Source organism: Athene cunicularia (genome assembly GCF_003259725.1).
Source record: "Athene cunicularia isolate RWA chromosome 10 unlocalized genomic scaffold, athCun1 chr10_part1, whole genome shotgun sequence".
Taxonomy (NCBI): domain Eukaryota; kingdom Metazoa; phylum Chordata; class Aves; order Strigiformes; family Strigidae; genus Athene; species Athene cunicularia.
In genome coordinates, this window is record NW_020799112.1 from 2580756 (window position 1) to 2602795 (window position 22040).

General features: G+C 53.4%; 1 protein-coding gene across 2 annotated transcripts in view; it reads left to right on the top strand.

The window, feature by feature from the left end:
* The first annotated feature begins 4210 nt into the window (after nt 1–4210).
* Nucleotides 4211–22040, top strand: part of LINGO1 (leucine rich repeat and Ig domain containing 1) — a 148539-nt gene continuing 130709 nt past the window's right edge. For both annotated transcript variants that reach the window (XM_026856291.1, XM_026856292.1), the window contains exon 1: nt 4211–4373. The gene's annotated coding sequence lies outside the window, so the exon portion shown is untranslated. The remainder of the gene's footprint in view (nt 4374–22040) is intronic.

Consider the following 22040-nt stretch of genomic DNA (forward strand, 5'->3'; position numbering starts at 1 on the left):
CTGCTGCACTCTCATGTTAGCATGTTGAGTTGTGCTTGTACATCCCTCCCTTTGGGGGCTGGATGATGCTGGTGGCTTTCAGCTCCCACCGAAGCCAGAGTCAGGGCTGTCTGGCTGCTCCAAGGTGCTCTGTACCTCCCCAAAGTGGGACTTCTTGCAACGGTATCCTCTCAGTCACGTAGTTATGTGCTGTTTTAATGGTGTCAAGCTCTGAATGAGCTCGGGCAATTTGCTTTATAAAGCAACGCACTAAATATGTCAACACTCAGTGAATGTTTTTAATATAATATTTCAGACTGTTTTGAAAGAAGCCAAGATCCTTCTTTCCCTCTTCATTAGGAACGCTTTATGTGAAAGAGATGAACAATAGAGAGAGTTTGCCAGAGAGAAAGCTTTCCCAAGTATTTGTTGCTGCTGAGAAATCAGCTGCTTTGTATAAAAAAACTCTCAATGCATAACTATCAGGGCAATTTAATCTGTGCGTAAGCTGCCATGGAAGGTTGTAGGATTGGCTTTGCTGGAGATGTTGAGGGCCAGGCTTGACCGTAGCCATTGGACATGCTTCAGGCACAATGAATCCCTCTTCTCCAAGGGGTAATGGAGTAAATGACCCATCAGCAGCTCCCGGCCACCCAGGAGTTTCAGAAATACAGTCTGAGCTGCTCTGGCGCTTCCAGGCTGGGGGGTGAGCAGGTTTATGAATCTTGCACTGTTTCAGACCAGAAATGATGGCTTTGATTTTAACTTGCTTCTTGACAGGACCAGGGGTGGGTTCTGTCCTGGTCTCCAGCTGGAAGACTTGGTCTCCTGCCATAGAAAGGGTAAGACCTTCTGCTTGGCTGGCTGCAATGCTCTGTTTTAGCTGGTGTTACTCAAAAGGGAAAAAAAAAAAAAAAATCCCACTGCAATACTTTCATCAGAGAAACTGTGTTCCCATCTCTTCCCCCAGAGAGTTTCCCTTTCATCACAAGTTGGAGGAAACTTTCAGGGCACTCAGATCTTTCCTCTTCAACAAGGACAAACCCGGGGAGGCGGTGGGAGGGAGCTGTTCCCTGAAGCCCCTGGCTCTCCATCCATCAGGCCTCCCCAGCCGTGGCCTCACGGTGCCTGTCTGAGATGATTTCCTCATGAAAATGAAACGGAGGGCAGCCAAGAGCCTGGAGCCTTCCCATCATGGAAAAGCCTGTCTGAAAGCCATGGAGCCGAAGCCTCATTAGCTGGGGTGGGTGGCACCGGGGCGGTGGACTCCGGAGAAGGATTTGAGTGAAGAGCATGATCTCGCTGCCAGGAGAAATGCTGCAGAGGCAGGAAAGTGTGCAGATGTTGGCATGACAGCTGGCTGTGCTGGGATGGGGCTCACCATGATGCTCTAACCCCGGGCAGGGCAGGAGGGGACAGAGGACGTGGATCTGAGGTGGGAGCTGGCTTCTGTGTGTGTGCTCCCTGCAAGATGCCACGGGGGATTAGGGGAGGCCCAGTGCGAATCTCTCTGGGGATGCTGCTGCCCTGATGCAGCACCATCCCCTTCTGCACCCAGGACAGGCAGGATTTGGTTTTTCTTCACCTCCCAGTAATCTGGCTGCTCAAATATTCTTCCTGCAGATATTTTTTTTCCACTCCTAAATGGAGTGTTTAAGCTTATTCTTTTCTTTTCTGTGAAAGAGGCAGTAAATCCTTTATCCTGCCTGGCTATTTCTGTGTGTGCATTTTCTCATTGTGCTCCAGCTTGTCAGCTGTGTCAAAGCCCGGAAACCTTGGCCTCTGTTGGACTCCAGACTTGAATTTCTCTGTATTTAACAACACAGGCTCCCCTCGACTAACAGTTCTTTTCTCTCCCCTTGGTGTCTTTTTTTTTTCTTCTTTTTTTTTCAAAAATACCTGGTTAAAAAAAGCCCTGACATAAGGGAGCAAGCAGAGGTAATGGTCTGTCGGGTTCATCCCTGGTACAGCCTGCCAGCACCGGCAAGGAGTCAAAGCCAGGGTGTCCTCCTGCTCCCCGTGCTTCTGGGGTGTCAGGGCTGCCTTGGGGAAGGGGAGCACCCCAGCTGTCCCTCCACCATGGGCAAGGGAGCTTTCCAGAGAATAGCTTGCGATAGGGGGTGCCTAATGCTGGGGCAGTGGATCTGGTGAGCAGGATTTCGGTGCATGGGGGTATTAGCCGGGGGCAGGCGGATGGCTGCCTGTGCACTGGGGCCATGTGCCAGCTCCGGCTGTGGTGCCCACTCCTGGGAACAAGCGTGGAGTGTCTCCCTGGGGGGATTTGATGGAGGGACAGCCAGCCAGCCAGCCCTGTGGCTGCAGAGAGGAAGACCAGGCTGTGGTGCTGGTGGCCACAGGTGGGAATGGGTACAGTGGCACATGTGCTCCAGCCCGCTCCATGTCCCTGCGGTGGTGGCAGCAGCCTCAGGTGGTCAGTGCCCCCCATCCCCTGGGGCCAGCTCCACCAGCTTTGCTTTGCAGCCGGGCTGGCACTTTGTGAATGCCACGGCAGCTTACCATGCTGGGCAGCACGGGTGTTTGTGAGAGAACAAAAGAATAAACAATGGAAACTGTGATTAATTAGTGCAGCTAATTAGCAATGTGCATGGCTTGGGCTGGAGCTTGGTAAGGTGCCAAGATCAGAGCTGGAGGAGCAGGGAAGGGGAGAGGATGCTTTCCCACCACCCCTTTGCAACGTGCCCACACAGGAAGCTGGCACTGGGGAAACTGCTGCCCATACACCTTGGAGGTGCTGCTGACATGCAGCTATCGCCATCCCCAGCAGCATCTTTCCATTCCCCAGTGCTGCCTTCACTGAGAGATAACTCCCCTCGGCCACAATCAGCATCAGGAGATGGGCATTAGACCCCCCTGCACTCCCGTGCTGCAGGTGTTAATTACCAAGTCCTCGTTAGGGTCGGTGGCGTCTTCCCCATGGAATAGGATACTCCTCTCTCGACTTCCCCTACATGATACAGCCATCTTATTCTTTGCTCTTCATTTACAAATTAGCGCAAGGACCACGGTCAGCAAACAAATTTGCAGCAAGCACATGGCAGGCTAGGAGATTTGGAAGAATCCTTGGCAAATATTTGCCAGCCTCTACCGAGAACCTCGTGAATACTTTTCATGACCGAGATGTTGAGCATAACTGGCAACTTGGGATAGGCTGCCAGGCCTCAGGCTGGGGACGACTGTTAAAAAATACCTAAGATAACAGCATTTGCTTCCATCCCTCCTCCTCCCTGCCCTCTCACTCTGTAGTGAGGGAATATCTTAAGATGTGATACACTTGACTGCAGCTGTTGCAGGATCACATCATTCCTATTGAAAGGTGGCTGTGGCTAAATACCATTTGCTCAGCAAGGTCTAAAGCGTTGCCCTTTGGAGTAATTGGGAGACGCAGCCCCTTTTCTGAGAACAGGAGAGTATTTTTCAAGGCACCATCACTTTATTATTAATTCGTTAAGCACTGACAACCCAAAACTGTTTGAGACGCAAAAAGGATGTGAGCTCTGCCTTGGGGACCTTACAGCTAAATAAATGCATTAAATCAAACCCATGCTGGAGAGGATAGTGCTGCACGCAAAGGTGAAGCTGGTTCGAGGAGGGGTGAAGGTGCCATCTCCTCCATCAGGGAAGGGTCTCGCTCTGCTTTCAGTATTGAAGTTGGGAGGAGTGTTTGCAGATCAGCAGGTCAGGGACCTGCTTTCTCTTAGTATAATCCGAGGTGGCAGTGGGACCGCTTGACTTGGGAGCAGGGGGGAGAACTTCTCTGGGCTTGTGAGACCCCCAGATGGGCCCACTGAGCTGGGGGGTCCTTCCCTTGCATGTTCTCAGCTGTGTACATCAGCATGGGCAGGGAAGCTGCTTGCCCAGGCGAGCTTGTGCTTTTTTCCATCCCCACCAGTGATGCTGGAAGCACAGTAACATCCTCTGGGAACTGCTGCCAAATAGCACCCTATGGCTGGCAGGAGCTCCTCAAGGGGTGCTGGACCTCTTCAAGAACTCACATCTGCTTAGTGTCCAGAGCTAAGCAGGTCTCACCTGACTCCTCTTGTGTCCTTGATGATGGGGTGGGGGAAAAGAAGATAATTATAGAAAAAAGTCAGTTTCTAAAGTTCTTCACCTTACCTTCAAGTCCAACTTGCTGTGGGGTTGGGTTTGCTTGGTGGGCACTCAAGGCTGCGCATTCCCAGCCTGACATCTCCTGTGCTTTCTCACCCGCAGCCCCCTGTGCCCAGGAGCCATGAGCCGCCTGCAGAGACACCAGAGCAGCCCCCCAGCCGCAGCCCCCCGGCGCTGCTAGGCTTCCCCGCTCCCCCCGGAACCTGCCTGTCGCTGGCGGGGAGAACTGGCTCTGCCTGCACCCAGCCTCCCGCATCCCTCCCAAGGTAAGGACCGCATCCTTTCTGTCTGTGAAAAGCAAGGGGTTTGCGAATGCAAGTGAAAGACGGGTTATTTCTTGGGTCGTTGCATCTCTGTCTTGCCCGGGTGGACACTGTTCCCTGGGCAGCGTGCACAGCTGCCTGCCTGCAGTCTGCTCCTCTCCCTCTCTTGGCTTGCTGGGAGGGCGAGGTGCTGGGTCAGGGGTGAGAACTGCCCTCATTTTGCGATTAAAAGGTGATTTTGAAGGTGGGGTAGCTCCTGATGTAACCCGTTGCTTGCAGATCGTATCCCATCTGTGAATTTGCTTGTAGTTTTAGAAGGTAGCCTGGGCTGCTGCAAGGAGCCGGGCTTGGGTGGGACCGGTGCCTTGCGACTGCCTCTGCTTCCCTGATGTACTTCCGAGGATAATTATCTATAATTTGCCTCTTAAGGATGCTCTGGAGGCTTCCCAAGCACGCGGCGCCTTTCCTCCCACTGTAAAAGGCCTTTGGGGTATTTTGAAGGCTTCTTGCGGTGGGGGATTGAGGGATGGCTGTCGGGGGGTGGTTGGGAGGGGGATGAGCCCCTGTCCCAGTATCTGCTCTTTGCACTTTGCAGTACTTTTTTGAAGGTGGAAGTAGAGCTTGGTTTGCAGGCAGGGCTGAGGCTGCTGCGGGGCTAACTGCCCTGCTGATGGGCACAGAACCTGAGTTCATGACCGAGGAGTGGAAATCAGGTCTAGAAATAAAAATCTTAATTTCGGGGATTGTTTTGCATTTTGAGATTTTGGGGGCTGTTGTTTTCAAGCCTCTCCTTGCAAACAGAGGTGTCAGCTGTGTGCAGTAACATGAGAACTGTGACTTCTGTATGTGTGTAACCCCCTGTGCGGGGGAGCTGGAGGAGGATGTCACCAGCCTATCGCAGGGTGGGCATGGGCACAAGACTCCTGTGTTGAGAGGTCTGCAAGAGGGTCGCAGTGGCTATCATGAGCTAAAAACGTAAGTCATGGCTGGGGTCTAAGTTTGTCCTTATTCCCTTTGCAAGCTCCCTGCCTGCGCCTCTGGGGCTGGGATCAGCTGGGATGCTCCAGCCCTCCAGCCAGGGAAGCAGGGGCTGGTTAGCACTGCTAAGGCTGACATCCTCAGCCATAAATATCCAGCCCGATCTAATCCTCCCGGTAGCTCCAGCACTGCTGTTTTCCTAAGAGTTATTTGACTCTTTGTGTTTCACTTCTCAGACAAATGGCTTTTAAATAAAACCCTCTGCTAACTCGTTAGGCCTCCTGTCCAGGTCACTTCCTGCATGGGTGATTTATAGGGCTGCTTTTAACATTTTATTAACTTTAAATCGCCGGGGCCAGTCAATCGGAGTCTATCCCATTAGCTGTGCTGAGTGGCAGCCTGGGGCATCAGGCTCTCCTGCAGCCTCCCTTGCTTCTGGGGAGGCTGCGATGCTCCGAGAGCGACTGTGAGGGGAGAGATGGGAAAGAACAGGAGGACGATTTAGATAAGGAGGAATAGATCTGGGATGGATAAGTGAATCGCATAAGGGTTAAGGAGATAATGGGGCTTGTGATTGTATCTGGGGAGCTGGCTTATCTTCTGCCATATGTGTTTTCTCGGCTGCATCCCCTGCAGTGCGTGCTGGACTGTGCAGGGATGGGAGAGGAGAATCAGGGTTTGGTAAGGAGGTGGCTGCTCCAGACTGATCCCAGCAGGGCATCTCTGCCAGGGCATCCCTGAGTTCCCACCTGGGTAGGATGTGCCTGCATTAAATCCTTCCTGTAGTAGTGCAAGAGACAGAGCCTTCTCCTTGCCTAGTGCATGCACAAGCCCCTTGAGCTCCTGTCATCCCATCTGATCCAGTGGGCTGCTCCCGAAGAGGCTTGAATCCAGTTCCCTGGCATCTAAAATGCTCCTCTGCAGCTCCTTCACCCTTTGAGCAGAGCCAGCTCTGGACAAGCCTGGCAGTGGGGTGAGTGGGGCTGGGCTCAGCCCCTCACGCAGGAGGCTGCCTGGTGCTGCTGGGGGCTGAGCGAGCGGAGGCTGCTCGAGCTGGGAAATCCAAACGAGACGGAGATCATAAGTGATGTGAGGCTGCAGCCGCAGCTTTGATTATCTCTGGTTTTGTTGCTGCTCTCCCCCCTCCATGCCCTGTCTTTGTTCCACCCATGCTCAGAGATGTTATTCGGGGGAGTTTTCCAGCTCTTGGTAACAGGGGAAAAAAAACCCCGAACTCCTGCACAACCAGAGCTAATGAGCTCTCTCTGGAAATAAAAGCATCCTGAGGACAGCCTTGCTATATAGAACAGCCCGTTCTCTGTGGCTGCGTCGGCCACTGCCTCCGAATGATGGCCCAGCACGGGGCTGGAGGGAGCTCAGTGGAGCTGTCACCTCCCATCCTTCCGCCCAGCCATGTGAGACACCGAGAAAGCTGAGCTGTGGTTTGCTCCTCTGGCAGAGCTCTGCTGTGGGGATAGGAATTTTGGGGCATTTGTCCGACACCCTGCTGCAGAGCCCATCGCCCTGTGCGTGCTTGCAGGACAGGGAAAGGAGGGAACATACATGACCATGGGTCAGGACCAGCTTTAGCTAACTTGGAAAGGGATCTGGGTAACATCCTGGCTCCCGTCACTGGCTGGGCATCACCTGGATGGGTGTAAGGAGGTGGGCTTGCTGCAGCCACGTGTGTCTGCAGGGAAAGCAGACATGCAGTCCCCGAGGGCTGTTGGGGTTGTCAGGCATACAGCCAGGAGGGAATTTATCTTGCACCAAAGCCGGCATCTGAAAGACATCGCTTCTGATGTGCCCATGATTTGCTGAAACCTGCGTCTCCTTTGTCATATTTCTGTCTGTCTCTGCCTCAAATCCCAGAGCAAAGACTGAGAACTTGCTCGCAGAGAGGAGCGGTGTTTTTTTTTCCTCCATCTTTAAATATTTATTCTGAGCTCTCAAGATACACACGCTGTGATCTGGCAGTGTCTCCTGCATGGCAGAGGCGGGGTTGGCTGCCCTTCCCTCCGGGGAGCACCGGCAGAGCCTACCCCCTCCTCCTGCTGCTGCCCGGTGCAAGAGCTGGGTCCGAGAGGAGTGATGTGGGGTGTTCACCTCTTCCCACGCATGTGCTGATGTGGGGGCAGAACCCAAGCCCCGCTGAGGTGCTGTGCAAAGAAGGCTCAGGGCTGTGAGCTGCGTTTTTGGGGAAGGAGCTGTGACAGAGGTAAAAGCAGCCTGGCCCATGTGGCGAGCTCCATCGCTGGGGTGGCACATCCCAAATGGCACCCACCCCTCTGTACCCCGCCTGACTTACTTTCCCTGTTCTTCGTAGCGTGCAGAGCTGCTGCTGGAGGCTTTCCCTCTCGTCTTTGCAGCTTATCTCAGGCTCTCAAGGTCACGCAGGTAACCGGAGCGATGCTGCCAGCCTTGGCTTTGCAGCCTGAGGTGCCCTGCTGTGCTCAGCTGTGGCTTTGGGCCTCCCTCCCTTTTGCTTTTCTTGCTCTACTTTTTCCAAGCCTTCCTGCTGCGGCCGCTTGGGTGCATGGGTTGAATTCAGGGAGAGCTCTCCCGTGCCGCTGGGATGCATGTGCCCAGCATGCTGATGAGGAGTGGGGCTGGTGCTGGGGAGCAGTGGCTCTGCCCCGGGATGTGCTGGGCACAGAGGGGCTGTGCCAGAGCACAGCCACACCACAGACATTGGCCTGCGGGTCCCTGCAAAAGGGAAGATGAAGTCCCAGCTGGCTGAAACCGCCACCCTCCAAGCATTTCCCTGGAAGCTGTCTCTCCTACAGAGCTGGCTCACCTCTGGCTCTGCCGAGGGGTTGCCTGGACCAGGGGAGGAGTGGGTTTTGTATCTTCTCCTTGTAGCTCAAGTATGGTGGTGTTAAACGTCTAGGAGAAAAGCCGGGAGCTGGTTTCTCAGCAGCTCTGCAAGAGATGGGAGGATGTCTGCCCTTCCAGGTGAGCACACAATTACTACCTCTGCCTCCAGCTGCTGCGGCTCAGGTGACCTGCTCAGCAGCTGGCACTCATCAGCAGAGAGGCTTGTCCCCTGGCCCCCCCGGTGGTGCCAGCCAGGGGCTCCGCAGGACCTGTAAGTGTGTGGGCACTGATGCAGAAAATCCCCTGCAGAGGCCTAGGATGGGATGGCAGGTGCAGCTCTGCTGGGAGATGCTTAAAATCAGCACGTAGCCAAAGGCAAGAGGAGGCATAGGAGACAATAGCTGATATAGCGGGATATTTTTTTTTAAGGAGAAATAAATGCAAGCTAGTTCTGGTACAGTGCTAGCAGTGGAAAACTAAACTCCAGTAAGCTGCAAAGCAATGAGGTTGGGACCATGGTGGTGGTTTCCTGGCCTGCTTTTCCTACACCTGCCTGCCTGTACCCACCATGAGCTGGCAGCCAGACCAGCCATCTCAACTCTCACAGAATTTTAGACCACAAGAGCCTCATTAGCAGGAAAAGTTTTCCCGAGGTAAGTTACTGCTGCTGTAAGAAGTGCAATTATCTCTTTTCTGCTATTGCAACTGTGGGCATTGAAGTTTGCTGCTCTTACACTGTGTCATGGCAGAGCTCTTGTGCACAGAAGGGTGCTTCCAGGAGAAAAAAGTTAAATTATAGCAAGGACATTTTTTAGAAAGAAGCTCTCGTTATGGGTTTCTTCCCACTTGGTTGTCTCATCGGGTCAGAGCCGCTGTGCCCATGCAGAGTGATGCCAGCCCCTGCCTGTCCCTGCCCTCCTGCCTGCCCCTTCCCTCCTGCCTGCCCTTCCTGGCACCTGCCTGCATGTGGCTTGGTTGGGGTGGTGGCTGTGAGTGGCTTTTAAGGAGATGTGCTGTGCATCAGGCTCCCGCTCTGTCCCTGCCTCTTCCTTCTCACCATGTCACCCTTGCCCAGGGCTGAAACACCCTGGGGCTCCCTGGCTCAAGTGGGATTACTCACTGAGCAACACGTCTGCAGGAACTAACAGTGCCAGAAGTGTCTCCTGGGTCTGAAATTTGTAGGAAACATTTCCTTAAGATTCAAGCTTATTCAGTCATCGGTCATTTGACCTATCAAAACCCTGCGGCACTCCATGAGCCATGTGGAAAGCTCCCAAAGCACACGCAGGGGAAGTTTGCAGCTGGATGTCATAGTAACTTGTTAGTGAATGGTTGGGATAAGTCATATTTCATAAAATCAGCCAGGAAAAAGATTGCTGATTAATTCTTTTTAATAAACAATGGTGAGCAGTGTGTTTCAGTTCAAGCCAGGCTGACTTGTACAAGTGATTCATGGATTTTTCCGCAGGAAAAATCACCGTTGTGAGCATTGCTGGTGTGCGGGGTGCCCGCTTGCCTTCGTGAGTAATTCCCCCCACAAAAGCATTGGGGTGTGGAAAAACGATGAACTTGTCTGTGGGAACCCGCAGGGGGGACTTGAGAGGGAGGAAGGGTGTGCTTGGCTCTACCACCCCAGCTGATGACTGTATCCTTTTGAAGAGCACTGCGGGAGGTGGGGGAGTGGGAATTTCACTGCCAGAAATGCTGAAGGAGGCGAATCTTGGGGAAAAAAAGAGCGGAGCTGGGATGTCTGGGCTTGGCTAAGTGAGGTCGGTTGGGACTAGCTGATGGTCCCCCTTGCAACATGCTGCAGCACTTCTCTGACAAAGCAAACACTTGAGGAAAAATGTGTCCCAGTATCATTCATTTCTATTTAAGTTGTGTTTTCTTTATTTTCAGCACCTTGGCTTTGTGCTGGAAGCCAGCCAGCCTCCATAGTCCTCCATGCTTCTGGGATCCATGGGTCTGGGGCTAGAGCGTGCACAGGATGCAGCAACGTGTGGTTGGAGGTGTAGCGTGCATCTGTGTGATGCTGCTTTTATAAAACAGCCGAGGTGGGATGGGGAAATGCCGGGCGAGGCACTAGTCATAGGTGTGAGCAGTGCATGTGCTTCGGAGGCGGTGCTGGGGGCGGTGGCGGCCACTGCTGTGGCGCTGGGGGTTGTTTTTTAGTTTGGAGATGGAAGAAAAAAAAAAAAAGTAGTTGTTCTGCTGAGTCTAAACTTGAAACTTAATCTGGTTTCTTGGTGAGGGTTTTTTTTTTCACTGTTTGTGGTGAAAAATGCAGGTATTTGGCTAAAACCTTGAATTTCCCAGCAAAGGAAAGGAAAGGTGGCACAATGGTGAAAGAGACTTGTGTAGAGATGCATATGGGAAGGAGGATGAAGGAGAAGTCAGCCTGGAGGTCGGTCCAGCCCCAGGAAGCAACAGGCAGGCTGACAGATCCCTTGGTGCACTAACACCCCACAGCAGCACAGCTCTGCCCACCAAACACCTGCCCGGGTCCCCTATCCCCGCAGTCGCTCCACAGCATTGGCTGGGGCTGCGTTCCCAGACCAGCATGCTGCCTCCACCTTCTCCAGCCCTCCCTCCACCACAGTGCCCATCCTGGATTCATTACGATGCCTGTGTACTTCTCTAAGCCCAATATACTTTGAATTACTGCTCATCTATTCTTCTTGACATCCTCATGCTCATAACTAGGAAGCCTGCATTACCCGTTTGCACATCTGTCAAACTGCGTGTTCCTTGGCCATTTCCAGAGATACATAAAATTGCCCGTGGTTATGACATTATTGACAACCCGCCCCATCTCCTTCCCCCTCCCCGAGCCCAAATGGCTGCCTCGCTTTATGAGGATTGATATTTGGGCAGTAAATATTTTAGAGCCTCATCTGATGAGTGTGTCTGTGCGGGTGAATACATTTCTGGCTGAGGACAGATGTTGGAGCTATCTTCATTGGAAATGCGGGGCCTTGGCTTTCTCCCTCCTGCCTTTGCAGCATCTCTGTCAACTCTCTCCAGCCCCGCCAGTGCTGCCTGTTCCCAGTGGGAGGAAAGGGAATTGGAGAGAAAAGCCAAGCAGAGGTTTCTGGGTAGGACTAGGGCTGGCTGGGCTGGCAGAGCTCTGCCAGGGATGTTGGGTGTCGATGGCCCATCGCTGCAGCATCCTGATGCTGGGCTGCCCAAATCCGTCAGCAGCAGGATTGAATTTCTACAAGCAAGGTGTTTCCCTTTCCCAGCCTCAGGGAAACCACCAGTTCCTGCTGTGCTGGACAAGTAGTTTCAGCCCTTTTGACAAAAAAGAAGACGAGTATCAGATTGTCTGTGGTTTCTGAGGGATGTATTTTGACTTGGCTGGTCTGAAAAGCTGCTTAATCTCCCAAAGTTTCAAAATGTGCTTCAATAAATGCCTCTAAAGAGGAAACAACACAGCCTGGGTGATCTGAACAATTTTTAAATTTTGCTTAGAAAAGCAGGGGAACCCATTTTCAGTTCCTCAAAATGATTTGCTCTCTTTTCCTTCAATCAGCAAAACAAGAAGTGTTGCCTGATTCCTAGGGAAGAGAAAAAGCAGATGCAGCTCCTGCAGAGTGAGCCGGTGCTGGGCTGGGCTGCAGCTGCCTGCGGTTCGGGGTGTCACAGCTGGCTTGGGCTAGATCTCAGCTGGGGACCGCAGGATTCACGGAGCTCTTAAAGTACATCTGCACGCAGACTGTCTGGGGGTTTTGCTTGTGCTCCTAAGTGGAGTTGTCCTTGTGCCCAGATCCGAGCCTGGACTGGGACTCGGGCCCCTTTGCTGCAGGGAGGAGAACTGCACGGGGTCTGGCACAAGCCCTCTTCCCCACAACGGGGCCGGGCAAGTCAGCCCATAGGTCTCCCTGCTCCGTGCCTTCTTGTTGACTTTTGCTGCTTTTTTTCTCTCTGAGCCTGGAGTGAGTGCATTGAAATGTGTAAAAGAATCAACTGCCTGGGGGTGGCTTTGCAACCGCTCAGTCACAATTCCTCAGAGCCTTTGTCATGAGGGCAGGAGTTTCCTGGCTCTGAAGCGGGATGCTGCGTGCCCGGCTGGGACCTGCCACCGGGGGGCCAGGGCGAGGTGATGTGGGGGCTGCCGAGCTGGCACCCCCGCCAGCGCGTCACCCAAACGACAGCTGTTCCCAGGGTGTGGGTGTCCTTTTCCCTACCCTCTTCGCTTGACAACAAGGGAGTGATGTGCAAAGGGGTCTTGGCAGCATCACTGGCTGTTTAGGAGCAGGATGAAGCATTTCTGAGTCCTGCTGTTTGGGGTTTGAAGTTGTTGCATAGGCAAGAGGGGTGCCCAAGGGGTGTGTGGATTTCCAGGGGTGACCTGGGGGCCAGAGCCTGTCAGCCACCTCCTCAGGGGCTGCTGTGCTGGTGCTGGTGAGCGCATGTGGTTGCTGGTACCTTGGAGTCCACTGTACCTCTTCAATCCAAGTTGCTTATTCAGGGAGAGATCTGTGACATTGAGGAGCTAATCTGTACAGGACAGATTTGCAAAGGTGCTGGGGAGAGGAGAAAGTGTCCAGCTCTGCTCGCAAGGGTTTGGTGTCTCCATCTCCAAATAGCATCCCTGCAGGAGCGTGCACCGAGGTGAGGAGTTCAGTGGCCTCGTTTACATGCCGATGAAAGATGCTGCCCTGGCCCTGGCCAGTCTGCTCTTTTACGGCAATATAGTATCTATTTATTTATGATTTCCGTGGGTGGTGTTTTGGATGATCTATTGAGCCAGAGTGAGATATTTTGAGGCACAGTGAGATATTTTAAAAACATCTCATCGCTCTGGAAATATCCATGGTGCGATAGCTGCGTATTAGTCATTCGGAAAGGGAGTGATTTCAATGAAAGAAAAAACATTTCATCTTGTCAGAGCATTTTCACTCACTGTCTGCCAGGCAGCTGCTGTCAGTCTTCAGTCTCTGTGGCTGGTTTTACTCTTCTCAGGCTCTGCCTTTTCAGTTTATTTTCTAACAAGAAATAAAATAAACCCTCTAATGGATATTGGTAGCTATGAACTCATCAATTGTCAGTGAGAAAGAGCCTTTAAAAAGATTCGATAAACCCTCTTTGCACTGGATTATTTCCAGTGGGATTATTTCTCCCGGGGACTATCTCCATTTGGAAGGAGAAACTCCTCCTCCAGGTATTGGACCTTGAACAAAAGCCCCTGCCTCTGACATGATTTATCCCCCTGGAAAGTGGGAGTAACTCCAATACTCTCACACACCAGCTGGGGATGCAGAATTAGGCTAACGGAGAACAGGAGGAGAGATGGTTTTCTCCTAGGAGAAAAAAAAAAAAATCTGTAAGAAAACACAAATGATGAGGCCCCATCCTGCAAGTGAAAACAGCACAAAGCCGTTCAGCAAATGAAAAGCCAAATGAACTGCAAAAAACCCACCACCATGGTAGGAGAGATTTTCACTTGGAGGGAATCCGCCATAAATCACCTAATATTCAGCTCTGCACTGCCATCTGGGAAAACGTTCATCATATTCTACTGGTCTCTGCTCTACTTTATGTGTATGTATAGCTGGGGTTTCTATAGCACAGCCCACGCGCCCCAGGGAGGAGGTGATTCGGCCGAGATGCTCCCATCTAGTTTGATCATTATCCATAGTCAGGCTACGAGTAATTGCACTGTAGTTATGCTGTGAGTACTAGGCACTGTCGCTTTGCAGGACACAATTGCCATCGCCTTGTGCAACTGGTAGATAACTGCTTAAATGACTCAAAATGATCCCTTTGTGGTTAAATGCTTGGTTGGTGTTGATACCCAGATTTTTCGCAGGGTGCAGGACGCTCAAGCACATCTAAGGGCACCTCCAGGGAAGCCTGGTGGGAATGGGTTTGTGACCGAGCTGTTTGGGGAGGGGATGTTTCTCTGCTGCTGTGGCTCCCCTTTGGCCATCTCCTTTGAGTTAGGGAGTCCTGGCTGGATTTCCTTCCTACCTGCTGCTGAAGCCCTGTGTGTGCAGGCAGCTGCCTTGGCTGGGGCTCGCCTGCTCCTCCCGGCATGCTGGCGTGGTGCTGAGCTCCGGCTGCATCCCCGTGCATGCCCACCCCACCTCCTGCCGCAGCAGTCAGAGCGACTCCAGCCAGGGGTTTAAAATAGAAGCTATTAACTAAAGAGCAGGACAGGGCAGGGGGGAGGCAGCCAGGTCCCTCCAGGAGGATGCTAGTGGTGTCTCGGGGTTTAGTGAGCCCTGGTGCCTGGGAGCCTTTCCCCAGCTCCCCTGGGAAGAGCATCCCCTTTGGGCTTTCCCCTGTGAAAGCAGGAATCGGGGGGGTCAGGGCAGCGGCTGCCCTGGACCAAATGCCCATAGACCTCATCTCTCACTAAAAGCTGGGCTGGGCAGTGGGGACTTGTAAGCTTTACAACTGTTGTCTTTTATTTCTGGCAAAATGAAATTAAAATGGCAAACCAGAGCCATTTCTTTCCTTTAACCTTTTCCCCTTCACAACCACACTTGACCCAAAATACTCTTCTTTTGGTTTGCACTTGGCGCCCCCTTGACGGGCGGTTTAATTCAATTAACACAAACTCGCTTCTTGCGTTTCTTGGCCAGAGGCAGGATTTATCACCCTCGTGGTGAATCCTCTGATCTCTTGCCCTCTTGGTGTGGCATCCTCTGCAACCCTTTGCCAGGGGAGAACGTGTCCCTGTCCTGCGCCCCTGAGTCAGCAGTATGCTGCTGCCGCCGGTGTGCTATTTTGGCTTTAAAAAAATAAGAAAGTTTCAGTATTTAAAGTATTTAAGCAGATGGGAAGCCACAAACTACAGTCGGTGGAGGGAGCGTGTTTCATGACTAACAAAATATGCCAGGTAGGCCGTTCCACTTGAGATATTTTCAGGAATATAATCACTTTCACACATCTTCATAAATTTGCCAAAGTGTTAGTTTTCCCCCATATGGATCGGGGAGGATGCAGCATGTCATGACTGTTGCACAGCATCTTGAATGCTCTGTCTTCTTGGTGCTTTTTTCTTTTTTTCTTTCTTCCCCCCACCCAGGCTGTAATTGAAATAAAAGTTTGATTCCCTCTTTCCCATAATTAGCATGGGCAGAGGGTCATCCTTGAGTGTTTTGGTGGGGGAGCTCCTTGGCCTCCATCCAAGGCAGGGCAGACGAAGCAGCAGATAAATCTCTAATAATTTCCCCAGAAAGAGCTGAGGTTGAGCTGGAGCGGTGCCGGGGATGCTGTCTCCAGTGGGGTACCAGCAGGTGACAGGGGGATGCTCTAAGGGACCCCCAAAGGCTGCATTCTTCCCATTGAGATCCTTTGAATAGATGTTCCAGCATTGCAGTGGGATAAACAAATACAAAATATTTTGAAGTCATTCAGTCTCAGCATTGGATTCTTTCTTTTCTTTTTGGTATCGTGGCAAAATTAAATAAAAGGACCCGTTTTCTGCATGTTATTGATCTTTCACTCAAAATCTGGGCCCTTTTCCAGGAAAAATGAGCCCTTTTGTGAACAAAGAGACAGGCACCTTCCCAACAAAAGTCAGCTTTCAAATCCAATGTTCTGTGTGTTTGAAATTTCATGTTTCTGATAGGAAAATATCAATTTCACTCAAATTTGCAGAGAAGTGATGCTGGGGAGGGGGAAGACTGTCCTGAATGGATTGCTGAGCACTTGAAGGCCAGATTGCTAGAGGGATTTAAAAGCAAAGGGAAGAACAACCTTGTCACTGATTTTGAACAGCCTGTGATGTGAATCCAGAGTCAGGTTGTTGGGCTGGAGATGGCCCTGCTGTCCTGGTCCCTTGGGGACCTGGAGCCTTCATCGTATGCTCTGCACATGGCAGGAGGGCTCAGCCTGGCTCTCCTGACCAGGTCTCAGCCTCAGTGCTTTATATTCCCTTTTATTAAACATGGTGGCTGCTGGGGCCAATACTGAACATGTAAGTTGGTGTTGCTCTGTTACCTTGGTTGGGCACCCCACTGAGGGCTGCTTGCTAGTGTTTTAGACAAGCTTTGCCAGCAGTGTTTTACAGGTTAAGTCATTAAATCTCTGTAGCTCGTTTATTTGTTGATAAAGCATTTGGGAATTGCTTGGGAGGAGATGTGTTACGCTCCCTTGGACCGCGCTACCTTGTGGATGCTCAGCTGCCGCGCAGGGCTGCCAAGGTGGCTATCCTAAACACGTGTTTATAGCGCAGCCCATGGCTGTGACACCTTCATTATAACAAGAGGGGTTGTGTTCACCTCCTAGTCCTGCTGCTGCATTCTTTGATAGCAAGTAAATGGGTTTTCTGCATCTGTTTTCTACCTGTGCAGCGGTGATGCTCTCCTCCTGCTGTGATGCGGGGCGGAAGGAGGCAGCACTGGCGCAAGGACATTGTTCCCAGGGCTGTCCATCTGTCACCTTTTTCATTCACCACCGCTACATAAAAAGTTTGCCTGGTGACTCGGAGCAGAGAAGTTTCCCCCCCCGCCCCGAAGGGGTTGCTCCCGGTGCTTTGATCCCGGCTGCGTGTGTAAGCTTGCTTATCTTTGGAAAGGCACGGCGGCGCTGACAAGCGGTGCAGGAGATGGGGGTTGTAGGTGGATCGTTTTTAGCAGCACGCACGCACAGAGCAGACAGCTTGGGCATGTTCCAAAACACTTCCCACGTCCCCAGGCTGAATTTTAAGAAGCTGGGGCATCTGCACATTCAAAATGCTCCGGGGTGGGGGGGGGAAAGAAGGAAAAAAATCCCAAAGGCAGGCAGAGCAGCCAGCGCGTGGAAGGGGCGAGCAGCACCCAAAGGCTGATGTCTTGCTGCGGAGGGGAGTTTGTTGCAAAGGCTGAGCAGCTCCAAGCCGCTCTCCGGAGGGGCAGAGCACAGGTGAGCGTGGAGCAGCAGTCGCTGGCTTGCCTTGCGGCTGCCGGCAGGCTGGTCTTGCTCTTGGTTGAGTGGGGGGAATGGGAAGAGGAGCTTGAGTTATCCAGGAACGGTGTCTGGGTGAGTGCCTGTTCCTCCCATCCATCCGGGGTGGTGCAGCCTCTGAGCAGCTCCCTACGTGTGGGGGCCTCAGAGCCTTGCAGGAAGAGGGGGGGCAGTGGGGGGCAGAGCTGTCTTCCTTACGGTGATGGGGAGATGGGAATGAGCCCTGTACTCATCCCACCTTGGGTGCTTCAGGGGCTGCCCGAGATCCTGCCCGTTAGTGGCAGGAGGTTCCCCAATGACTTCTTTCTGTGGGGCAGCCCTGGTACGCAGGACCAGCACCATCTCCTGCATCTCCTGGGGGAGCTGAAGCAAGCAGGCAGTGGGCTGATCTTGGGAACACACAAGCCCTGGGCTTGCACCGGCTGGCTATTTCAGCCCTACCCTGGTCTCCCTGGGGCAGGGTGGGACATACGGCCGGAGAGGGGAACCTTTGGGGGATGGAGGATGGAAGACAGCCTGTGTGTATGGTCCAGTGAAGTCTTGGAGCCCCTGGAGTGATTATCTAGGGCTTCCTTTCCGAGTCCTGGTATAGCTTTGGATAAGTAGCTTCAGGCTGTGAAGGTTGGAAGGCTTTCTGTGCTGGGTCCCCAGTTTAAGTGCTGAGAGTAGCCCCAGTTCTTGCTGCGCTGCTCCCTTGAGATCCAAGGTGACAGTGAGCTCCTGGTGACAGTGGGGCCTTGGAGGTCTTGCCCTGGAGCATCAGGAAGGGATAGGAGTAAATCAGGAGACCCTGAGCTTTCTTCCGAGTTCCTCAGCTTACCGAGCTGGTCTGCACTCTGACATCCAAGGATGGAGAGCGCATCCATCTGCGTGCTCCATCGAGATCCCCTTCCTGCTGCTGGCGAGGAGGACGGCCACGTGACGTCCTGGCAGCCCGAAGCTGTCCTCGTAGGGGTGTCTGGGCTCTGATGGCTCCCTCCTATCTTGCAAGGCGCGCGGCTGCCGGGCCAGGCACTGGGGGATGCTCCTCCCGGTGCATCACGTGCAAGAGGGGCATCTTCCCCGTGCTCCCCCATGGTTGCCTTCCATGCTGCTCAGCAGACGGCCACCCTGGCATCTGGGTGACTTGTGCTGTGCCCTTCTGCAAACAAAGCGGGTGGCTTATTTAAACGTGGCTTTTGCCTGGTGGCAGCAGCTGGTGGTGAGGGGACAGGGAAGCTTATGAGGAGCAAAAAGAAGTCCAGGCGTGGAAAGCAGCCCTGCCTCTCCTGTGGGCTAAATGCCTCCAGGCTCAGAGCTTTTTTCCTTTCCTTTTGGGAAGAGGAGACTTCCTGGGAAGCCTCTGCTTCCCAGGCATCCCTCCCAGAAGAGGCTGAAGCAGACTCTAAATTATGAACTTTGTAAGTCTCTTGGTACCAGCAGAAGCAGTGTTCTCCACTGTGTCCTCATCCCCCAGATAGTCTCATGGCAAGCAGCAGCCTCTTGGCAATGGATAAGTTTCTGTGGTCCTTCTGCCCTCTGTCCCTTGTCCCTTGGGTGGGCAGGGGTACTTTTGCACCTCTGGCATTCAAGCGGGGAGGACAAGCCCCTGCCGTGCTAAACACAAGATGCTCTTCTGCTGTGCGCCCCAGGGTGAGGAGGAGGAGGAAGGCAGAGGCATGGGGATGGACCCAGGGTGCCCTGGGGGACTGGTTTGTTCCTGCTAATTAGCGGTGTAACCAGCCATGGAACAGCAGGGCTCCTGCCAGATAATTACCTTGCTGGGTGCAGGGAAGGGAGCAGAAAGACTCGTTGTTCATGGGGACTTTAAAACCTCCCCATTTGTGAACTCATTTGGGAAAGGCAACCAAAATATATATTTTAACAGTGCTATTTCTGCCAGTCAGGCAGGCCAATTTGTTACTGAAGTGACACAATTGATTTTAACTGTAAGAATCAAGGGTTTTTTGGCTTTTCTGCTTTTTCAGTCCTTGGGGCAGGGGTTGGCTCAGCCAGGGGGCAAGCTGGAGGGCTGCAGGGGGTTGGGTTGGGGGCTCTGGCTTCCTCCCTCACCAAGCATTGCTAAGCTTGTGGGCGTTTTAGAGAGAGGGGGAGAAAAATAAATCTGGAACTGGTCCCAGTCTGCTCAGTGCAGCACGGTTCCATGGGGCCAGGGTATCCTGGTGAACGCACCTACCCATCCCTTTGCTAAGGTGACTGTACCAGACACTGCCTAAGGGCTGCCGGGGGTCCTGGCCCTCAGGCTGACTGCTCTGCTGCCCTGGGGCTGGCTCCCAGGAGCTGCCCTGTGGGTGGCTGCTGTCTGTGCCAGGGCTGTGCCAGGGCTGTGCCAGGGCTGCGCCTGGCAGTGCTGTCCCTTGTGTGCTCCTTGTGCCCGGTGGGTGGGATTGAAGCTGCCCAGGGCAGCGTCTGTGCTCTCCTCGCCCCTTGCACTGGGGAAGGGGACCTCATTAGCTGCCTCCATCTCCTCTCCCCTCTGTTTATCTCCAGTTTTTCAACTGCTTGCCTCATTATTATTTTTTTTTTTCTTTTTTTTTTTTTTCCCGGCTTGAAGGGAAAAATGGCTGTGTGAGTCATGATGGGGCCTGACAGCTCCCTGTGCACCCTGCCAGGTTCTACCGAAGTTGGGGCTGGGGGGGCTGCAGTGGGCACGGGGGATCAGGCATCCCAGCCTTTTTCCCTCATCACCCATTAACCCTTCACTCTGTGGTGCTTGGCATGGGGTCTGGCAAGGCTGATGCCTCCAAGGAGGGGTTGAAGGCAGATTTGTGATTCTCCTTGGGAGAGCAGTGGGTGTGACATGGCATGGGGTGACAGGAGAGCAGCAGGGTGGGAACAGCTTGGGATCAAAGCCTGGTGCAGCCCTGCCTCTCTCCATTGTCTGTAGTGGATTTGGGGCTGTGCTGAGCTAAAGAAAAGGCTCTTGTCCACTTGTATGTGCCTTGTCCAGGAATAGGCTCGCCGGGGTGACAGGCTTGTTGGGTTGGTGGCCTTGTCCCTGTTCCAGTGCACCTGGGATGTCTGCTCCCATGCAGAGTGGGGTCCCAGGCTTATGCTCCCCCCAGCACCTCCCTGCTGAAGGAGCACTGCCACTCGGTGACACTCACCAGTGGGGTGCAGGGGAATGCGATTCCTCCTCCTCCACGTGGGACTGCAGGTGCCAAACCACATCTCTCCTGCTGCCAGTCTCAGTTCCCCTTCCTTGACACCCCATCTCCCTTTGGAAAACCGGCAGTAACTCTTAGTGCTGTCTTACAGATGATTACTTTGAAAATCCCAGGTAGAAGGACACTTGCCCTCGGTCCCACGTGGCCAGTGCCATCCTCTGCAGCCCATCACCGTCCTGGCACCTGTTACTTAGAGAGCAGGGCCACCCCAACATGTCCCTCACCGCTCTAGGATGCTCTTCGCATCTATCCCGTGTTTTTTATAACCAGAGCCTGCGCTTCCCAGTAGGCTTGCAAGTTAACCTGCATACGGTCATGCTGTGTTTGGGCTGAGCTCTCTCATGTCTCCCCTGCTCCCTCCTTGCATCAGGGTGGGACAGAGTGCGTTTTGCTGGCTTGACAGTGCTGAGGAGTTGGCTTGGTGCTGTGCCTGGTGCACCCCAGGCTCTTCCTGCAAAGACAGCAGCATCTGTCATCCTGCCTGCTCTTGTGTGGAGCGTTTTCAGTCCAGGCTGGGTAACAGGGATTTGCATGAGCACGGCACCATTGGGTCTCCACTCCGTGGGGGTCCCTTCTCTTTAGCAGGTGCTTTTTCTCCCAGATGCTGTTCTGCAGAGAGGGAACAGGGACAAATTATCATCCCCAGCATTTCTGGCTCTTCCCCCTCCTTGTCTGCCTGCCTCCCCTCCCTCCTCTCTTTAAAGAGATTCAGGTCATGCTTGGAATTAGGGCTCCCTGAACTGCAGAGAAACAGTGTTTAAACTGCTTACCATCGATTAGATGGAGTGGTTTGGGTTTGGTTTGTCCCCCCACCCCTGCCCTCAGCTTCGGATGGCTGTTTGCAGCACGGCATGTTAATCCTCGCTTCAATGCCTTTGCCATCGTGGGCTGCTCGTCCCTGTGCAGGTGGGTCTGGGGTCCCTGGGGGGCTGCTCGCCGCTTTGCACCCTGCTAGTAGCCAGCTGCTCTCAACACAGAGACCTTGCAGGAAGGCATTTTATTTAGCCGGCTTCGTTTATCGCGGTGCTCCGGCTGGGATTAGACACAGATAAGACGATCAATAAATCCTCCTCTTGGCTGAGATGTGCCGTGAATTTTCAGGGAACAGTAGGGAAAGGAGGGCACCCATTCAAAGGCGACAATCCTGGCCAGAGGCAAGGGAGGGGACAGCCGATGCTTCGAGATGGCAAGGCAGGGGCCCTGGCCAGCTCCTCTGCAATCCCACTGCCGATTTGTAAGAAGACATCTGTACGTGGTAGAGGAGAGAAGAAACCCCACGCTGCTGCTGTGGCTGGCATGGCTGTGCTGCCGGAGAAAGTAGGTCAGACTGTACTGCAGAGCCTGGCACAAAGGCAAAGCCCCCGGCGCAGTCAGGCACCCACCTCTCCCCATATCCCCCCCAGCTGCTCCACTCTGAGCCTGGGGCAGCCTGCCCCACACCAAAGGCACCCTCACCCTGGTGTCGGGGCTGCTCTTTGCCTCTGTCCTGAGGTCCCACTCTGGTGGGTCTGGGTGAGGGTGGCAGCATGGAACTCTGTGCGAGAGGAGGAGCAGAGCTGGAGGGGATGCAGCGGCTGTGGGTAGGCGCTGTGTGGGGAAGCTCCCCTGCCTGCATCCCTGGGCAGGCTTCCTGGCTCGGATGTGTATTTGACTGCAAGAAGGATACCCTAGGGATGCAACTCCAGCATCATGAGGGAGCAGCTGCTATTCTGGTTCCCCAGCCTTTTTGGGGTTCCTCTTTAGCTGGGGATGGGCAAACACTCCTTCTGGGAGCGTTTTCTGCGTCAGCAGGGAGATGGGGGGGGGGGGG